Consider the following 19,356-nt stretch of genomic DNA (forward strand, 5'->3'; position numbering starts at 1 on the left):
TAAAATCAAGAACAGCTTAGGATCTCTAGAAAGCAGTAAGAGAATGGAGCAAAACATTTCCTTCCGTATCACCAGTTTTGCAAACTGTTCAGTTTCATCCTCTTGTTTTTATGTATTTAGAGAAGAAGGGGGGGAAAACCCCTAAATTTTAACAGAACATTTACTCTGCTTTATTTCAGGTTCTATTATAGCAAAGCAAGTAATTGCCACTTGTTTTTCCTGTAATTGCCAATGGAGGGTAAACGGCGCCAATAGAGAAATGCTGTATGGAGGGGATTGCACATGTTTTGCTGCAGATAAATCCATTAGGTTTCCCCCCCCCCCTGAAATGTATCTGCGGCCCCCACCCGTGAAGGAAGGCAGGTCGGTGAGAAGTGATGACCAAACATCTGTTGCTCTCCTGCAATATGGCCACTGGGAACAGAGAAGGGTGAACTGCATTCTTACTTTGTCAGGTTAAATTGAACCAGAGAGACATTTTGTCAGCTCTGGTTCTGTCCTCGCCTCCTGCTGTTTCTTAAAACAAAAAATCTTCAGGGGATAGAGTTGCCATCTTCATTTTAAAGCTCTTCTTGTAAATGGATAATTTCCATCTGCTTTATATTGAGCAGGAAAGTGGTTTCTGCTGATTGTCACAAAAGGCAACTGTCCACATCTATTAAACACACACATACACAAAGTAACTGTTTGGTTCCTCCAGTCCTGAAGTAAAGAACTAAAATTGTTCCACTGGGTTGCATTTGTAGATGAAAAGCTTCTGTACGGTCTTGGGCTGATGCCTTCTAACTTGCATCTTGCATCATTCCAAGCCAATGTTGGAAAGACGTTGCCTGGGCTTGTTCAGCAAAGCAAAGCAATGCAGAAAATATGAAGCAGGAAGACATATATATGTCAAGGTCCTTCGGGTTAGGAAACAGACTCCACAAAGTCTAGTATAGCTCTACTTTATCACTACTGTGCATAACAACCAAGGGTGGGTTGCTGCTGGCATTACTGCCGGTTCGGTGCACGCAAAGTAGTAGCATCTACAGGAACATGCACATTTGCACAAAAATAGGTCCGGGCATGCACAAAACGTTAAATAAAGAAAAAAAATTGTGCAATGAAAACTGTTCTACGCATGCGCAGAACCAAAAATCAAGATGGCGCTGGCACATGAGAACCAGTTTGGAGGCATGGCAATACGGGACTAAGAAATTACAGATAGCCTATGCTTAAGATTAGGAATAATCTAAACTGCTTAAAGTTAGTGCAACAGGAAGAAGCTGAGTTTAATGCAGAGATGTTATTAACTTCTTTTTTTTATTTCCTTTGTCTTAATATATTTTAGACTGTATTTGTTAAAAACCTATACCGTGTACGGGCTCTGGGAAGTTGGGGGGAGGAAGGAGGTGGGGTGTTAGTGGGGAGGGGAAGGGGGGATATATAGTATGTGTTAGATTTTAAAGTAACGCAACTGCACTTGTATACTCTTTAATTTCACTGTAAAAATAGGACAAGCTGAATATATTAACAGATAGTAGAAATACACCGAAGGGAGGAGTAGAGGGATAGAAGAAAGAGGGGTAGAGAGGGTGGGATGGGAGGGAGGGTGAGAAGGAAGGGAGGGAGTGTACTGGGAGAGAGGAGTGATAGAGGGGGAGGGGAAGTAGGGTAGAGGGGAATGTTGGAGGGAAGATGGAAAGTTGGAGGGGGGCGAAAGAAAGGGTGTATGGAGGGTCGAAGAGGTACATTGGGTTTCTATTTTGGGGGGTATTGTTGACAAGAGGAATGGCTGTGTTTATTGTTTAATGTTATATGGCCCCAGTTATGCACAGTATATATGTGACTGTACAAAATGAAAATGGAAAAAAATAAAAACACATTTATATATATAAAAAAAGAAAATTGTTCTGCGCATGCGCAGAACCAAAAATCAAGATGGCGCCGGCACATGAGAACAAGTTTGGAGACATGGCAGGCCTGGGTCGCTGCCGGTTCCAGCGACCCATGCTGCCAAACCACTACCAGTTCAGCCGAACCAGTCCGAACCAGTAGGAACCCACCTCTGATAACAACGTAATCTTTCCATCTTTGTATATCAAAGAATCAGGGGGGGGGGAATCTCCCTCATTTGGTCCTTGCCACTTGATCGTTCTTTCAGGACTCAGCTGGTGTTTTCCTAATAATTATTGACTCCTTTCTTCGTGACTATTTCCATAATTTTTGTTGGACCAGCTGATCTATCTCACTTTTATTTAATATCAGATTCTGTTTGTGAGAGAGAGGGAGGTGGAGAGGGACAGAGAGGGAGGGAGGGAGGGAAAAGGGGGAAGATGGTGAGGAAGGAGTGAGGGGCAGGGGCAGGGAGGAGAGAGGGAGCAAGAGGGAGGGGGAGGGCAAGGGATAGGGAGAAGGAGTGAGAAAAAAGTACAGTTCAACAGAAAGAGGGAGAGGGAGGGAGGGAGGGAAAAGGGAGAAGACAGGGAGATAAAGGGGTGAGGGACAGGGAGGAGAGAGGGAGAGAGAGGGAGGGGGAGAGGGAGGGCAAGGGATAGGGAGGAGTGAGAAAAATTTACAGTTCAACAGAGAGAGGGGGAGAGAGGGAGGGAAGAGAAAAAGAAAATATAGCGGGAGGGAGGGAGAAGGAGTGAGGAAAAAAGTACAGTTCTTTGGAAGCCATTCAAATTCTAGAATATCAGCAGTAGAGATATGTTTCCATTGTGCCATTTTGTTATAAGTGTTAAAACACAGGCATTTTAATGAGCAAAATGCAATTACATTTGCTTTCAAAAGAAGTTTGCTTCCCAAATATCTTGAGTCATCCAGGAACCTCTCCTCTGGTAACACCATATACTATAATGAGAATTAAATTTAATAATAGGCAATTATCCTCTATATTTTTTTCACACCTCTAATGTTTTCTTCAAGAACCATCAGTGATTGTACTTAAACATGTGGGAATTGGTTAATGTAAATATAATTTATTTATAAAAAAGAAAGATGAGTACAGGGATCATGGCATGTACTTCCCACATGGCCCCTGCTATCTAATAAATGTGGAATTAAATGTCAAACTGAATATTGGCTCTGCTTGGTAATGATACAAAAGACTAAGAATCGACTCCATCAGCCCTTTCACTTGTATCTGCTAACCTGCAGAAAACAATCAGAGGTGCAAAACATCCACTGTTGCAGAATTGTTCTGACCCAGCCTTTGCAAATAGTGATAAGACATTTACTTATGAGTAAAAAAAAACCTTTTAATAGTTTTTTATTCACATGGATAAACAAAAATCAAACGTAATTAGTCCCAACAGACTTGGCCAAGAAATCCAAATTGCTTCCTATGTACTAGAAATGAACAGTTGTCTGTGACAACTGGCCACTCACCCCACCCCTACTATGTATTTCCCAGCCAGGGAGGAGCTGGCTAGCACATACATCTGCTTTTCCCTGAGAGTCAGTTTATTGTTTTCCTTTGTTCTCCTCTCCTTTGCTCTCTGCGCATCTACACATTTGGGATGCAGCCCATTTGTTCCTCCTCCTCACTCAGCTCAGGCCCCAAAGACAGCTGCCTCTCTACCTGGGGCAGGACAGAACTCCCAGGCTCTGTCTCTGATGTTGTTTCCTTATCAAAGCCTTCCAAAGGCTCTGAAGCCAGCCCAGGCTCTCCCTCCATCTCCTCCTCATCAGACTCTGCAGTTAGCTCTACTGGCAGCTGACGGGCCACAACAAGAATGACCACTTTCAAAGCATTCCTAACCACTGACCCATTGGAAAGAAGAAGGAAAAAAATATCCTGGCCCTATGAGAGTCAATGAAATGAAGACCAGAGTTAGGAAAGTCTAATTCACTCCATCCCTTTCTGTCCAATTTTTATACTTGAAGGTAGACTTGTTCACACAGAAGTGAGAATATAAGACATATAAGACACAGACATATTCTTGACTGGTTTATGCTACCCCTTATCCATTGATCCACCCAAGCAAGTGGTTAGAAAAGGACCATGTTGTAGGATATATATATATGTGGCAACATTTTATTAACTAAGTTGTATACTAAACTTTGGATGGATAGAGTATCCCATTGGACAAGTCAATGAAGTACATGCAGAGAATGCTCCAGGATCTGTCCCTGAACTGTTCCTGTCTATTAGGAAGAGGAAGTGTGATTTTTCTGTAGCATCTCTTGGCCTGTGAAACGCTTTTCCTATAGGGTGTCAGATAATTTCCCATTTTTAAAAAAGTCTCCAGAAAACTGCAAGATGTTGGCTTTCCCCAGGACTGGGATACCGTAAAGTTGGAGCCTGAGGACTGCATGATCTGATGAACTGGTAATTGTGGACAGTGGTGGGATTCAAATGATTTAACCACCAGTTCTCTGCCCTAATGACCAGCTGGATAGGCATGACTCAGTGGTCATGTGACTGGCTGGGCGTGGCCAACTCAACATCACTCATGTTGATGGCCGCTTTGCCTTAGCTGTTACAATGTAATAAGGGTTAACTGGAGAGGCAGTTTCTGTAAGTAGGGCAATAAAGATTAGCTAGAAACAACACCAGAATGTTTCCTTCCTGCCTTTGTTACAGGATTAGCCCTGTAAAGTGGAAAAACACAAAATGAGATTTCTTCCAACAATCGGTTCTCCCAACTGCTTAGAAAGTTCACAACCAGTTCTCCCGAATAGGTGCGAACTGGCTGAATCCCACCACTGGTTGTGGATCAGGGAACCAGTTTCCTCAAAATTAGAACTAAAAAACTAAGAGCAGATTGGACATCCATTTGTCCGGGATGGTATAGGTCTCCTGCTTGAGTAGAGGGTTGGATCCGAAGACCTCCAAGGTCCCTTTCGACTCTGTTATTCTGTAATTCTTTTTGTTTCAGCTTTTATTATTTTTGTAAACTCCCCAGAGTTGTATTTTAATTTTAAACAATACTGTGATTTCCAGTTGAAAATAAAGTATCCAAATGCTGTTTCTTTAAATATATCGGGCACTGTTTGGAATGTTTTGTAAAGAATAGAGGAATGAATATTTATTTTGGTGTTGGAGAGGACATTTGAGTGCACCTTAATTCATATGTTATGCTCATGTTATGATCTTTTTTGTTTTTGTTTACAGAAACATTGAGAAAAGTTTGGTTTTTTTTAAAGACATGCTTATTTGAGTAAATGATATATGAACTACTTTGAATTTAATATGTTCTGAACAAATATGAGTTTTCATCCTCAAAGAGTAGCGAAAGGGTAATCCTTAGCAGATGGGAAAATACAATAACTTTAGTAAGAATTGGGATTCAGAGACGTGCGATTTAGCAATTTTTGAGAAAATTATATATACTGTCAATCAGAAAATGTCACATTATCTCCCTTTGGAAAAAAAATTCTTGGACAGGCTTGGTGAAGACTGAAAGCTTAGTTTCTTCTCTTAAAGCCTTATAAAATCAGATAAACTTGGAATATATTTATAGTTACGTATTTTTTTAATCATTTTTATATTTTCATTTTTTTATTTTTTTTTCATTTTAAGATGTGGTGGATCATTCACTTTTATTTTATGGGTGCTTGTTTGAAAATGGGTTAATAAAAACTATTTTTTAAAAGGTGTTTTGAACTATAAAAAAATAAGTTGCAGGTATTTGTGTTTCTGTAGGTGAGGAAGATTTGGGGGAGTTCCCAAGGATATTTGGCAGAAGAGGGTTCTTCTTCCAAAAATAACGTGTCACTTATTTTAAGATATAAAATATGATATATCTAACTTCCTCAAAATAAATAAGTGGAAAATATTATCACCAAAATTTTAGCATTAATTGTCAGAGGGTTGTGAAAAGGGTGTCTTTGTATATTTAATGGGTTTGTGTATTTTTGATGATTGTTTTATGTGTCCATCACCCTCAGTATATAGATCCTTCAGTATGTAGATGACACCTTTATTATAATAACAAAGGAGACTAGAGAATGCATATGAAATAATCAACAGCAACTTCAAAGGGAAAAAGAGTGACAACATACTACCCTTCCTGAATACTCTCAACAGCAGAGGAAACAAAAGCAAATTAGAAAAGCAAGTCTATTGAAATATGACCCATACTAACCAAGTGCTTCATTACCAAAGTAACAACTCAGCCTCCCACAAGAATAGCTGTATAAGAACATTAATCAGATGAGTACAAACTCACTGCAGCAACCCAAAACACTGGAGAAAGGAAACAGACTGTCTCTCCAATATATTGCCCCCAAACGTACCTGACCATTCAACCCACTATACACAACTGATACAAGCTATGAAAAGGATAACACTGCCATACATCAAAAACATCTCAGAAACAACCAACAGATTATTGCAACCACATAGCATCACTGTAGCACACAAACCAACTGTATAGGTAAAAGGTAAAGGTTCCTCTCGCACATATGTGCTAGTCATTCTCGACTCTAGGGGACGGTGCTCATCTCCGTTTCAAAGCCGAACAGCCAGTGCTGTCTGAAGATGTCTCTATGGTCATGTGGCACTGAAGACACATGGAACACTGTTACTTTCCCACAAAGGTGGTCCCTATTTTTCTACTTGCATTTTAAGGTGATTTTGAACTGCTAGGTTGGCAGAAGCTGTGACAAGTAACAGGAGCTCACTCCGTTAGGGGGTGCTAGGGATTTGAACTGCCGAACTGCTGACCTTTCTGATTGACAAGCTCAGCATCTTAGCTGCTGAGTCACCGCATCCCTTTCAAAACCAACTATAGTCCAAGTTTTTTTTTAAAAGGCCAGGTGTCATCTGTCATATACAGTGTAATGGCTGTAACAGCCACTATGTAGGACCAACAGGCAGAAGACTAGCAGACCACATCCATAAACACAGGCTAGCAATCAGGAGATATGATAAAAACTCCTCAAGCTCACAACACATGGACAGACTCAACCAGAGTTTCATATGGGAAACTGTGAGCATACTAGATATCCAAAAATGATAGGGAATTCCTGGAAGCGTAGCACTTAGACAAATCAGCCATTTATAGACACATAGATAAAACTACATTTGCACACCATTTAAAAGAGACAATTCAAAAACCTAAGAAGGAAACAAAAATACCAGGGCACATCTTTCTGGCAGTCAACATCCAAATAAGCATGGATTAAAACCAGAGAAGCAAGCAGAAAATGGTACCCTAATCAAGGACCAACCAAAGGAAAATAAACCACACCTCCATCAAAACAGGCAGAGCAAGCTACTATAGATAAATAGGGAGCAAACCTCACTCTCACTAGCACTAATAATGTTACTGTTGGAATTCATTGTTGGAATGTATTTTCATGCAACAACTACAGTAGTATTCAGTCAGTAGATGGCAAGTTTGGATCTATGATATACACTCTATGTTCTTTTGTTCTAAGTGGATTTTCTTGTTTCCTGATACACAATTAAGCAGTAAAGCACATGGTGACTGTACACTTTGTTTGCTCTATGGTGCTATATAGAGACAGAATTTTTAACAGTTACCTTGTCAGATAACGAAGCACCTACAAGCAAACAACCCAGCTCAGAGAACACCAAGTACTCAACAGGGGTTGTGAATTCCTGCTTTAAATTAAGCCTGTGGAACCTTGACAGGGATCAGTGGTAGCAATGTACAGGCTATTATCTCACCCCCCCCCCCCACAACCTAGTTTCTTGCCTCCTAAAATCCAATCCTGTTCCTGCAAGAGAAAAGAACTTCCATTAGATGGTGACCGATATAAGAGGATAACAAAGGCTTTTGCTCAGATATTCCTCTTGCCTTCATTAGGTTTCACAAGAGGCAAAAGGAGAATGAAAAGATCTTCACTTAGAGCTTGAAGATTTGGATCTCATACCTGCTATTTTGACCTGCTTTGGAGTGAGGTGTCTATGGGTGTGAGGGTGTATTTAAATGACCATGGTTATAGCAGTAAGGTTGAGGACCATTAAAAATGGATAAAGAAAGTAAGTGAGGAAATAAATTCACTTCAACATGAAGGAGAATATATTCTCTATTTATTTCTTAAGGTTTTGTTGTTTTATTAAACATCAAATCAATTTCCCATCTAAGTTTCTGCCCTTTCGTGGAGAGGAAAAACATGCCATTCCAGGATATTCACTTTTGAAAGCAGCATTAAGCTGGAGTGAGCTCTCTACAATGGCATTTTTGACTATATTCTTTTATTTGTAGAATACTTTACTTTTCAGCTTCAAGCATATGAAGCAAAAATTGCATCCAGTGGGCTGTTAAGCTAATAACTAATATAGATTCCCAGCAGATAATGTGTCTTATGATTCTCTCAATTGAAGGGAAAATAATAATTCTCTTGAATAAAAAAAGTCATTACTGGCTATCATCTGCTAACAGCTCTCATTGCATTGGGGTTCTGGATTTATATTTGCTCATGAAGGCTGCGTGAAAATGCCTCATATCTACATTGCCTTATAGAAATATACATTTAAGAAGGTAGATAAAACTGTTCTGTAGCTTGAGGATCCCTGGACTAATTTCACTTTTTAAACAAACATTCAAATTTGAAAATACCCATGTTTTCCCGAAAATAAGACCCTGTCTTAAAGTTTTTTGCCACCAAAAAAAGGCACCAGGTCTTATTTTTTTGATGGGGGATGTCATCCACTGATTCACCTCACTTGTGCGCATCACCCCCGATCTCCTTTTCTCTGTCACAGGCCTTCAGGAACTTCTTCAGCTGTTAAGGCCAGCAAGGTTTTTCTAAAGGCCTCTGCAGCCGATAACAGAGCTCCAGATCGATCTTTAAATTAAGCTTAATTTTTACCCGTGCACCTTGCAATGGCCGGGGTCTTAATTAGGACTTATTTTGCGGGATAGGACTTTTATTGGGCACATGTGTGAAAATCAAGCTTGGACAGTGATGGCTAGCCTTTTTGTCGAGGCATGCCACAAGTGGGGGGAGCTTGGGGGGGTAGTGCGTGTACGTGCCCACAACCATAATGCAATGCCCTCCCCCATGCATGCACACGCACACGGTGCATGCATGCATGCAGGCCTCATTGAAGCCTCTGGACTTCTGGGAGGCATGTTGGGCCATTTTTCGCCCTACCTAGGCTTCAGGGAAGCCTCCTAAAGACTGTGGAGGGTGAAAAATGGCCCAATATGCAAACCGAAAGTTCAGGAATGGACTTCCGGGTTGCCCATTGGGCCATTTTTCACCCTCTGGAGGTTTCAGGAAGCTTCCCTGAAGCTTCTGGAGGGCAAAAAAAAGCCCAATGCGCAAACTGGAAATCTGTTCCTGAACTTCCGGTTTGCGCGTTGGGCAGTTTTTCACCCTCCAGAGGCTTCAGAGAAAAATGGCTGAAAACCAAGGCCGAAAAACAGCTGCCCAGCATACATGCTGGAGCTGACAAGGAAATGCCTTGCATGCCCTCAGAAATAAGTTCGCCATTCCAGAGCTAGGACTTACTTTTGGGGTAGGTCCATGGAGAAGAAATTGAGAGCGTAATAAAGGCTAAAAGTTAGCTGTAAAGAAAGAAAAAGGGTCAATAGATAACAAATAGAATCAGCCCTTTAGTAGAGATGGATAAAGTTTAAAGATGACTTAAATAGTAAATTCCTGCCTTGAATACTGGAACATCCTGTTTACCACAGCTGGGCATAAATAACTTATCAAAACTATCCACCAAATGTGTGATGGCAGAAGACGTTGAGTAGATTTCCCCCCCCCCCCTGATTTTCTTTAGGGAAAGGAGGTCTTCTAAAGGCAAGGCTCTTCCCTAACACTAATAATAAAAATCTCCAGGGGATACATTCCTCCTGAGGTCTCCCCCTGAGGATTTAACAGAATTGTGGGAATCTGGGGAGGCTGCAGTTCTTAGACAACAGGGCAAGTAAAAATAGGACATTCACACCTTTGAGAAAACCTTACAATTCTCTGGGGAAAATTCCTTTTTTAAAGAATATCTCAAGAAAATTCCTTTATCATTCACTCTAAATGAGAATTGGTAAGGAAAGTCCAGGAAATTCTCTCTGAATAACAGTCATTATTACTGGGTTTAATCATTTCCCCATTTAGTTACATTAACATTACAAAGGTAATCAGAAAGGTTGAAATGAGTGAGGAAGATAGAATAGAATAGAATAAAATAACAGAGTTGGAAGGGACCTTGGAGGTTTTCTAGTCCAAGCCCCTGCTTCAAAGCAAAAAGAATAATAATGATACAATGAAAGAATATATGAATTGAATAATTTAGAATTTTTTTGTTTTTAAATGAAGGATAAGGATAATAATGAATTTGATAGACGATTGGTGATATAATGTATAACCCTAAGTGTATATTATAAAGATACCCTGTTGTTGATAAATAATTTTAATAAGGAAGTAATCAAAAATTGGTATATATTTGAAGTGAGTATTTAGAATACCTTGTTGAAAAATGAAGGAATAACATTTTTGTTTGAATGTATGATGTACAAGGACAATAATGAACATAAGTATACTCGGATGATTGGTGGGATTATACATAATTGAAAATAGTGATATATAAATATAAACAGTTAGTAAATTCCTTTATACTGTAAAAATATTCAGAATGGGATAAGTGATTATATAAAGGTATATTGTTATTAAACAGACAATCAAGAATGTAAGGGAATTAGGCTTATTGAAAAGAAATAAATATTAATTGTAATTGAATATATGTTGTACAATGAAAGTGAGGTATCTAGTTATATTAGACGGAAAATCTGTGATTGTATATGTAATTGAGAATATGGATGCAAAAACACTTGTAACCAAACGACATGTTGTATGTAATGGATGAGAATTTTTATGTTGTTTTTTATGTTTAAAAATAAAAAAATTGCAAAAAAAGCAAAAAGAAATTGGATGAAAATACACACATGGTTAGAGCAACATATAGTTTTAAAGCCAGAAATATTTTTGCTAGGTACACTACCAGAAAAACATGACAAAGGGAATGTATATTTAATATTACATGTCTTGATAGCAATGGGAATTGTATTTGTACAGCCCTGGAAAACTGAGGAAACTCCTACAGAAGAAAATATAATTTAAAAAATACTAGAGTGTGCAGAAATGGATAGGTTAACACTAAAGATAAAGGACAAGAAAGATACAGATTTTAAAAAAATATGGAATCTGTTTGATCAATGGTTAGATAATAGAGGTGGAAGATAAAAGTTAAAAGACCATGAATATGTATAAACAAACAATACTATGACTATTATTACTATGTATAATGTAAATTGCCCCCAATCAATATATGTTAGACAAAAATGCATTAGATGGATGGATGGATGGATGGATGGATGGATGGCTGGATGGATATGTATGTATGTATGTATGTATGTATGTATGTATGTATGTATGTATGTATGTATGTATGTATGTATAGATAGGTAGATAGATAGATAGATAGATAGATAGATAGATAGATAGATAGATAGATAGATAGATAGATAGATAGATGATAGATAGATGATAGATAGATAGATAGATAGATAGATAGATAGATAGATAGATAGATAGATAGATAGATAGATAGCAGCTTTATTCCACTTTGAGATATTAGCTTAATTTAGACCAGTGGTTCCCAATTTGATTTTAATGGGGGCAATTTGAACCTTGTTTAAACCAAGTTAATGGCCTTTTAGGCTTCCTCTGCATGAGTAGAGTTCACTTTTTGAGTAAACTAAGAATTATTTGTTAAATGGGGGGTGCATCAGGATTTTAGAGATGCTTAGATGGGGCATGGCCAAAAAAAGGTTGGGAAGCATTGATTTAGATCATCACCACATTTATCACATGTAGATGTGCAGAACTTGATTTAGATATATGCAAGAGACCCTTGCATGTGCCAAACCACCATTCAATATTTGGACAAAGCAAGGAGTTTAGCTTAAATAGCCATTTTTGAAAGAATACCTGAGATACAGATATTCGCCACTACTGAATAACCTTTGTTTCCCATCATATTTTTATTTTGTGATCCTTCTTCTTTCACCGTTTTAGAAAACTGAAGCCCTCTTTTCCAAGTGTTTCTAATTATTGATATTCCAGCAATGTTTAGTAGTAGTGGCATATAAATCCAATAAACCAAACCAAACCAGTAAAGGCTTTTAAAGTAATTTTATCTGATTCATGATGGCGCAATTGTTGAAATATAGTCTTGCAAGCTAACTCTGCCAACTGCCAGAAGTTCGATCCTGACTGGCTCAAGGTTGACTTAGCCTTCCATCCTTCCAAGATTAGTAAAATGAGGACCCAGATTGTTATGGGAAATATGCTGACTTGAAGAATGCTGTAAAGGACTATGAAGCATACTATAAGTCTTATTGCTATTGCTATCCATTGGCCAAGAGATTTCAAAAACTAATTTTCTGAGCAAATTGAGCTCTCTGTATGCTTACATAGAAATGGATTAATTATACTATATCTGAAAAGTATTTCCAAGTCCTTTACAGGAAGGAACAAGAAAGAATTACAGAAAGATTCATAAAGTGTGACTAATTCAATTAAATTTACTGTGACTGTAGACCTGTACAAATAATAAACAAAATAAAATTTAAGGCAGAGTTAAAATACATTTGTAAAATAACCTATATCTACAATATATGCATAAGCAGGGTGAATTTGGGCCAGTTCCTCTCTCTCAGTCCAATTTACCACTCAGTATTATTGTTGGGAAAAATAGGAGGATTGTGTTGGATATGTTTGGCACCTCGAGGCAGCTGAAAAAATAATAAAGGTAAGATACAAACAAACAAATTAACAAGATCCAGGATACAGCCTATAATATTAAGCACAAATTATATGTTTACACAAACACATATAAACAAATTGTGTAAACACAAATTATATGAAATATGATAACATGGAAATTACAAAGAAATACTTTTAACAAATTAAAAGCATCTACAACTATTAATATCCATATTTTTATATAAGCAGAGATCAAACCCCACTCCCTTCTAGCACTGATGGTGTTACCTAGGTTGAAACACCTGCAAGAAAACAACCAAGCTCAGAGACCACCAAGGAGCACCACAGTCAGACTTCATCTGGCAAATACTTTCCAACCTCTGACTTCATGTGCTATTTCTGATTCCATGGCTGACCTTTGGACTGGGACAAGACTAGACTCAGGTTTCATGCCTAAATTGGAGATTGGTCTTCATGGAACTTCAACAGTTGAAGAAAACCTCCTTCAGTTTTCTTTTTCCCTTGAGTTTTCACATTTCTGAACTGCAGTAAATTTTAGAGCAGCCAAAAAGCCTTTTGATCTAAGTTTGAACTCCTGAACCTAATACTGTTGGCACCATTATTGGTTAATGGTCAAAATATTTTCCTGCTGTTGCTATATATGCTACACACACACACACACACACACAGAGAGAGAGAGAGAGAGAGAGAGAGAGAGAGAGAGAGAGAGAGAGAGAGAGAGAGTGTTAAAGGGTGGACCAGAAATCTAAATAATATCCTATAATCTGTGAATGATGTTTCAAAATGAATTTTTACCTGGCTACTTCAAACAACACTCTGAAAGGTTTCAGTTGAGAGGTATTCAATACCATCAGAAAGGTTGACCATTTCTGTTCATCAAGAGAGAGGCCTGCTAGCTCTTTTATTTTATTTTCTCTTTTTTAAGCCTGGAACTTTGTGTGCTTTTTCTGAAAGGCTGTCTGGCTGTGACCTTTTTCTCCAATTCCATTATTTCAGTGAAACTTCTTAACTAGTCCACAAAGCTATAAATACAATGGACCAAGGTAGAAGGATTTTAATCAGTGAGGAAATTAGAGAGCTAGTAGGTTATTTTAGTGTCAAAGAAAGGGAGGGGGGAAATGGAATTTGTCTAACTGTAAATGATGTGCAGATTTGCATAACCATTCATTCTATAAAACCTCTGCTTGAAGTAGGTCTTCCTACAAGGAGCGATCTTGCAAGAACATTGTCATCAATAAAACCATGTGCATTATCTTTTAACTGACAAACCCAGAAGGAATTGGATTCCAATCAAGTCAAAATACCCCTATTGTGACCACAGTATAATATGAGAATCCAGCCAAAGTGCCATGCTCCAACTGAGGATATTTATTTTAAGAAAGGTTCCTGAAAGTAGGACGTCTACTTGTCCCAAGGGTGCTTCTAAGCTTCTAAGTGTGCTTCCAAGAAGCTTCTAAGATTCTTGGATGAGAAGTGAAACGTCTTCAAGAAAAAACAAAGAAAGTCCAGTTCAGAGGTGGGTTGCTCCTGGTTCAGCCCAGATCAGGACGCTTCTGCCCATGCACAGTAGTGGCACATATGAGCACGAGTACATGCACAAGCAACCCGGTAGTAAAAAAATTGGAAACCCACCACTGGTCCAGTTGCCTTTTGAAAAAGCACCCTTGGGACAACCATGACCTGGATGATTGAGGATCTCCATAGACAGGAAATCTACTTGTACTGCAAAGCATGTGTGGTGAATATAATTCATCCATTCTACACCTGGTCAATGGCATGCAGTTTAGAATGTCAGAATTCAGCAGCATAATTTATCTTAATCTGATTTTATGTGTTCTTTCAGTCTATGAGAGGTTTAGAACCAAAGAAATATGATTCTTTTCAAGCTGGACTCTTCTCTAACTTCTAAGATGTTCTTTGTATAATTTATATGAATGCCTAATTTGTATAGTACCTCATGTATGTTTCTTTATAGAAAAGGAAAAACAATCAAAACATTATAGGGCCTCTGATGAAAGTGAACATTTCTTTGATGTTTATATTCATTGCAACTCACGTATGGAAATTTTAGTTAGGTTTTAATCTACTTTCTAGAGAATGATGCAAATATTAAAAAGTAATGAACTAACAAGATTGTTTGTTAATGCCACATAAAAGTGCTAATTATGCATAACTTCCTGCCTGCAGCAAAACCCAAGAGACATTTTCTAAGAAACTGTTAAATAAGCTCTGTTGTAAATCTGCTCCACAGATTTACATTTAAAGACCTGTGTGTCATGTCATCTTTGGGGAGGACAGAGAAGCACTAAAATTCCTTGGCTTTCAGTTTTGTTCTATCCAGGCATCTTACTTAAAGACACATGAAATGCTGTTTATGCATCTGTGTATGTATATATGCCTTAGAACAAGAGTCTCCAACCTTGGCAACTTTAAGACTTGTGAACTCCAATTCTCAGAAATAGAATAGAATAGAATAGAATAACAGAGTTGGGAGGGACCTTGAAGGTCTTCTAGTCTTAGGCAGGTAACCCTACACAACTACAGACAAATGTTTATCCAATATCTTCTTAAACACTTCCAGTGTTGGAGCATTCACAACTTCTGCAGGCAAGTTGTTCCACTGATTAATTGTTCTAACTGTCAGGAAATTTCTCCTTAGTTCTACGTTGCTTCTTTCCTTGATTAGTTTCCACCCATTGCTTGTTGTCCTGTCCTCAGGTGCTTTGGAGAATAGTTTGACTCCCTCTTGTTTGTGGCAGCCCCTGAGATATTGGAACACTGCTATCATCTCTCCTCTAATCCTTATTTTCATTAAACTAGACATGCCCCATTTCTGCAACCGTTCTTCGTATGTTTTAGTCTCCAGTCCCCTAATCATCTTTGTTGCTTTTCTCTGCACTCTTTCTAGAGTCTCAACATCTTTTCTACATCGTGATGACCAAAATTAGATGCAGTATTCCAAGTGTGGCCTTACCAAGGCATTATAAAGTGGTATTAACCATTCACCTGATCTTGATTCCATCCCTCTGTTTATGCAGCTTTTTTGGCAGCTGCTGCACACTGCTGGCTCATATTTAAATGGTTGTCCACTAGGACTAGGAATTATGAATTTGTCAGCCAGTGCCTGCCTTAGAGTGAGTGTTGAATCCTGGTAATTCCCTGGACAAGTTCCTGCAAGCTTTTTTGGTAGGTTTTTCAGAAGTGGTTTGCCATTGCCTGCTTCCTAGGGTCAAGAGAAAGAGCCTGGCCTAAGGTCACCCAGCTGGCTTCATGACTAAGGTGGGACTAGAACTCACAATCTCTTGGATTCTAGCCTGATACCTTAATGACTACATCAAACTTGTTATCTGAAATGCTGTTGTCTCACCATGGGTAGTGGGTGGAGAATGTGGCATTTTCAAAATCCTTGAGGGTGAAGTTATCTGTCTTGCAAAGGTGCAGATTGAGCAGACTGGAGGGCTGTTTGCAACAACAGGAATTGGTTAACCATGTGGCACTACTCCAGAAAATAAACTGGAAGTACTTAACAATGCAGAACATCCCATATTTGGTCAAAAAGACAGAGAGGTCATCTAAAACCCACTTTCAGCTATAGCACTTAGACTTATATACTGCTTCGCAGGGCCTTACAGCTCTCTCTATGCAGTTTATAGAGTCAGCCTAGTGCCCTCAATAATCTAGATCCTCATTTTACCAACCTCGGAAAGATGGAAGGCTGAATCAACCTGCAGCTGGTGAGAATTGAACTGCTGGCAGTCGGCAGAATTATCCTGCAATCCTGCATTCCCCTCCCTTTTGAGTTGTGAGCCGCCCTGAGTCCCTTCAGGGAAAAGGGCGGCATACAAATAAATTAAAACCAAACCAAAACCAAAACCAAAACCAAACCAAAACCATTGCAGGATTGTGCCACCTCAGCTCTTTTAAAGAGATTACAGCCACTGAAGCCAGTTGCAAGTGTGAAAACTAATGTCTGAAAACCCATTTGCCCCCTGAATCAGTTGTCCTATGCAATGAGCAAGAAAGCCTTGCTTGCATTATCACCTCGAATCTAGGACATTTGGTGCCTTAAGAAAAGACCATCCCAGCCTTGACACCCCAATTATGAAATTTGTTCCCAGGGAAATGGAACATATTCTTCACCCCCACATGTCCCATAAGCAGGTAATTCCTGAATCTTCAAATTCATCTTCTTTGTTCATCAGACATTCATTAGTAAATGTAATATGTAAAATATGAATGGTGGCAAAGGTGGTAGCGGAAATAGCGGGTTGGTCTGACTGCCCACCCCTCTTCTATGCCATCCTATTTAGGCACATGTCTGAGGTTGGGTGGATGCGCAGAAGACGCACACATGGGCAAAGCACATGCACAGAAAGCTGAGCGCATGCGTGGAAGGTGCACACTCGCTCACTTCATGTGCACATGTGCATGAAATGGTCGTCTGTGAGGGGGGTGAACCGGTGGTAACAAAATGTGCAAACCATCACTGATTGGTAGTTACAAAAACCAGTTTGAAAACGTAGCTCACAAAAGACTGTCAGAAGATACCAAGCTTTCATTCTTAAGACTGTACTCAAAAAGCTCACTTTCCCATAAAGCAAAGTAATTCAGATGAATTACTCCCACATACAATTCCCTTATTACTGTTGAGCTTCAGTTACCATTTTTAAATGCATGGATGTCTTCTTCACAATGAAAGACTTGTTATTAAATTCTGCTTCACTCCAATATGAAGGTGAGCATTATTTTTTCAAAACACTATTTTCTGTGCATTCTTTAGAAAACTGTTGATTTATCCTAGTACCTTAAAAGTGTTTATCTGTCATCTGGAGTCACAATTACAGTCAAGGAAAAAGAATATAATTTGAGTAGCTCTGAAATTTCTGAGACCCTACCTCTCTCTGTGTGTTTTGTGCTCCCCTCCTCTCCATATTTTATCAGTACTATTATTATTATTTATTATTTTCCCATTTTATTGTACACTAATTTTAATGTTTGTAATTGACTGCTGTGATTAAAATGCACAATTCATTTTGTTTCTACTTGGAAACCCCTTCTGGACTTTGTCCTTGAGATGCAAAAAAACCCTGAAACTTCGATTCTGGGTTTTATTGATTAGATAGGTTTGTTGTTATAGAAATGGCTGGTATACATTATTATATAAAAGCAAAAAGTTGAGGTTTCATGTTATAACCTTATTCTACTGCACCAAAAGGAGTCAGAAGTCAATGGTTTTTTTTTTCTCTTCCCCCTTCCCCCTTATTTTCATTTTTCTTTGTGCTTTTGTATTTAACATTTTGATCCACTAATACAATACTTACAATGTTTGTAAGCTGCCAGGAGTTTCTAGATGAGATGGACAACATATAAATCTAATCAACAACCAACAACCAAACTTTGCCCCAATGTCACTGAATGAGAAGAAAACTCCATGGACTGCTGAAAGTATATGATTACACAGGGAAGTGTTCTCTCTTAGAAATATAAGATATAATATAATAACAGAGTTGGAAAGGACCTTAGACAGGGGATTGGACTAGGGTCTTCTAGTCCAATCCCCTGTTTAGGCAGGAAACCCTACACCATTTCAGACAAATGGCTATCCAACATCTTCTTAAAAACTTCCAGTGTAGGGGCATTCATAACTTCTGGAGACAAGCTGTTCCACTGATTAAATGTTCTCACTGTCAGGAAATTTCCCCTTAGTTCTAAGTTGCTTCTCTCCTTGATTAGTTTCCATCCATTGCTTCTTGTCCTGTCCTCAGGTACTATGTAGAATAGCTTGACTCCCTCTTCTTTGTGGAAGCCCCTGAGCTATTGGAATCCCGAGAAGCCTGAATTGCTTCACAGTGTAGTTACAAAGGGACGGTTTCAACTTCATTGGATATCCTTTCAAAGCTTTGTATAACCCTACAACAAAATAAGTTTCTTGGGTACAGAATCCGGTAAGGTTGCCTGTGCCGTAATTGATTATAACATAACAATAGACCTGGCTTTGACCTCATAAAGTGAAATTTGGGGAGTTAGCATTTTTGGCCTTTTATTACTCCTTTTTGAGTTCTTATGAGTTTTATGAATCCATTTTCTAAACAGTGAACTTGACTAGGTCATTAGTAAACGTAAAGAAGAAGAAGTAGTAGTAATAATTTCACCCCTGAAGTTTTTGTTGTTGTTGTTGTTGTTGTTTCACCTGTGATCTACCACTTTCTAGATTTCCACAGAGAAAATGGTAACACAGGGATTTCCATTTGGGTGATATATAGATTTAAGCCATCTGTTCAGGTCCATTTTGTCTGAAAGCCAACAAATAAACTTAGTGAGTAAATAAGCAAATGAATTTGTAGAGACATGCATTATTAAAGTGTCATCACAGATTTCAATCATAAAAGCATTTCTGAATATTTCAATGGTGCAAAAGGAAGAGCGGATAAGCTGAGAGAGATTGTTGGGCAATCTTTTGTTCATCCACTTCATTTACGAGGCAATTATTAATTTAAAATGTGTGTATTAATGATGATTACCAAAAAATATCCTGTGCTGCGGGATGTAGGGAAAATTTCCTCGATTCTGTCACGCAGTGTCAGGGTTCCAAGGAACACCCCCAGTAAAAGAAAACTCCGAGGTTTGAGTTTACTCAAAGTTCCATTTTATTAGAGATGT

The sequence above is a fragment of the Thamnophis sirtalis genome, unplaced genomic scaffold (genome assembly GCF_051295495.1).
Source record: "Thamnophis sirtalis isolate CommonGarterSnake01/CBP01778 unplaced genomic scaffold, rThaSir2_p1.2 scaffold_13, whole genome shotgun sequence".
NCBI classification, from domain to species: Eukaryota; Metazoa; Chordata; class Lepidosauria; order Squamata; family Natricidae; genus Thamnophis; species Thamnophis sirtalis.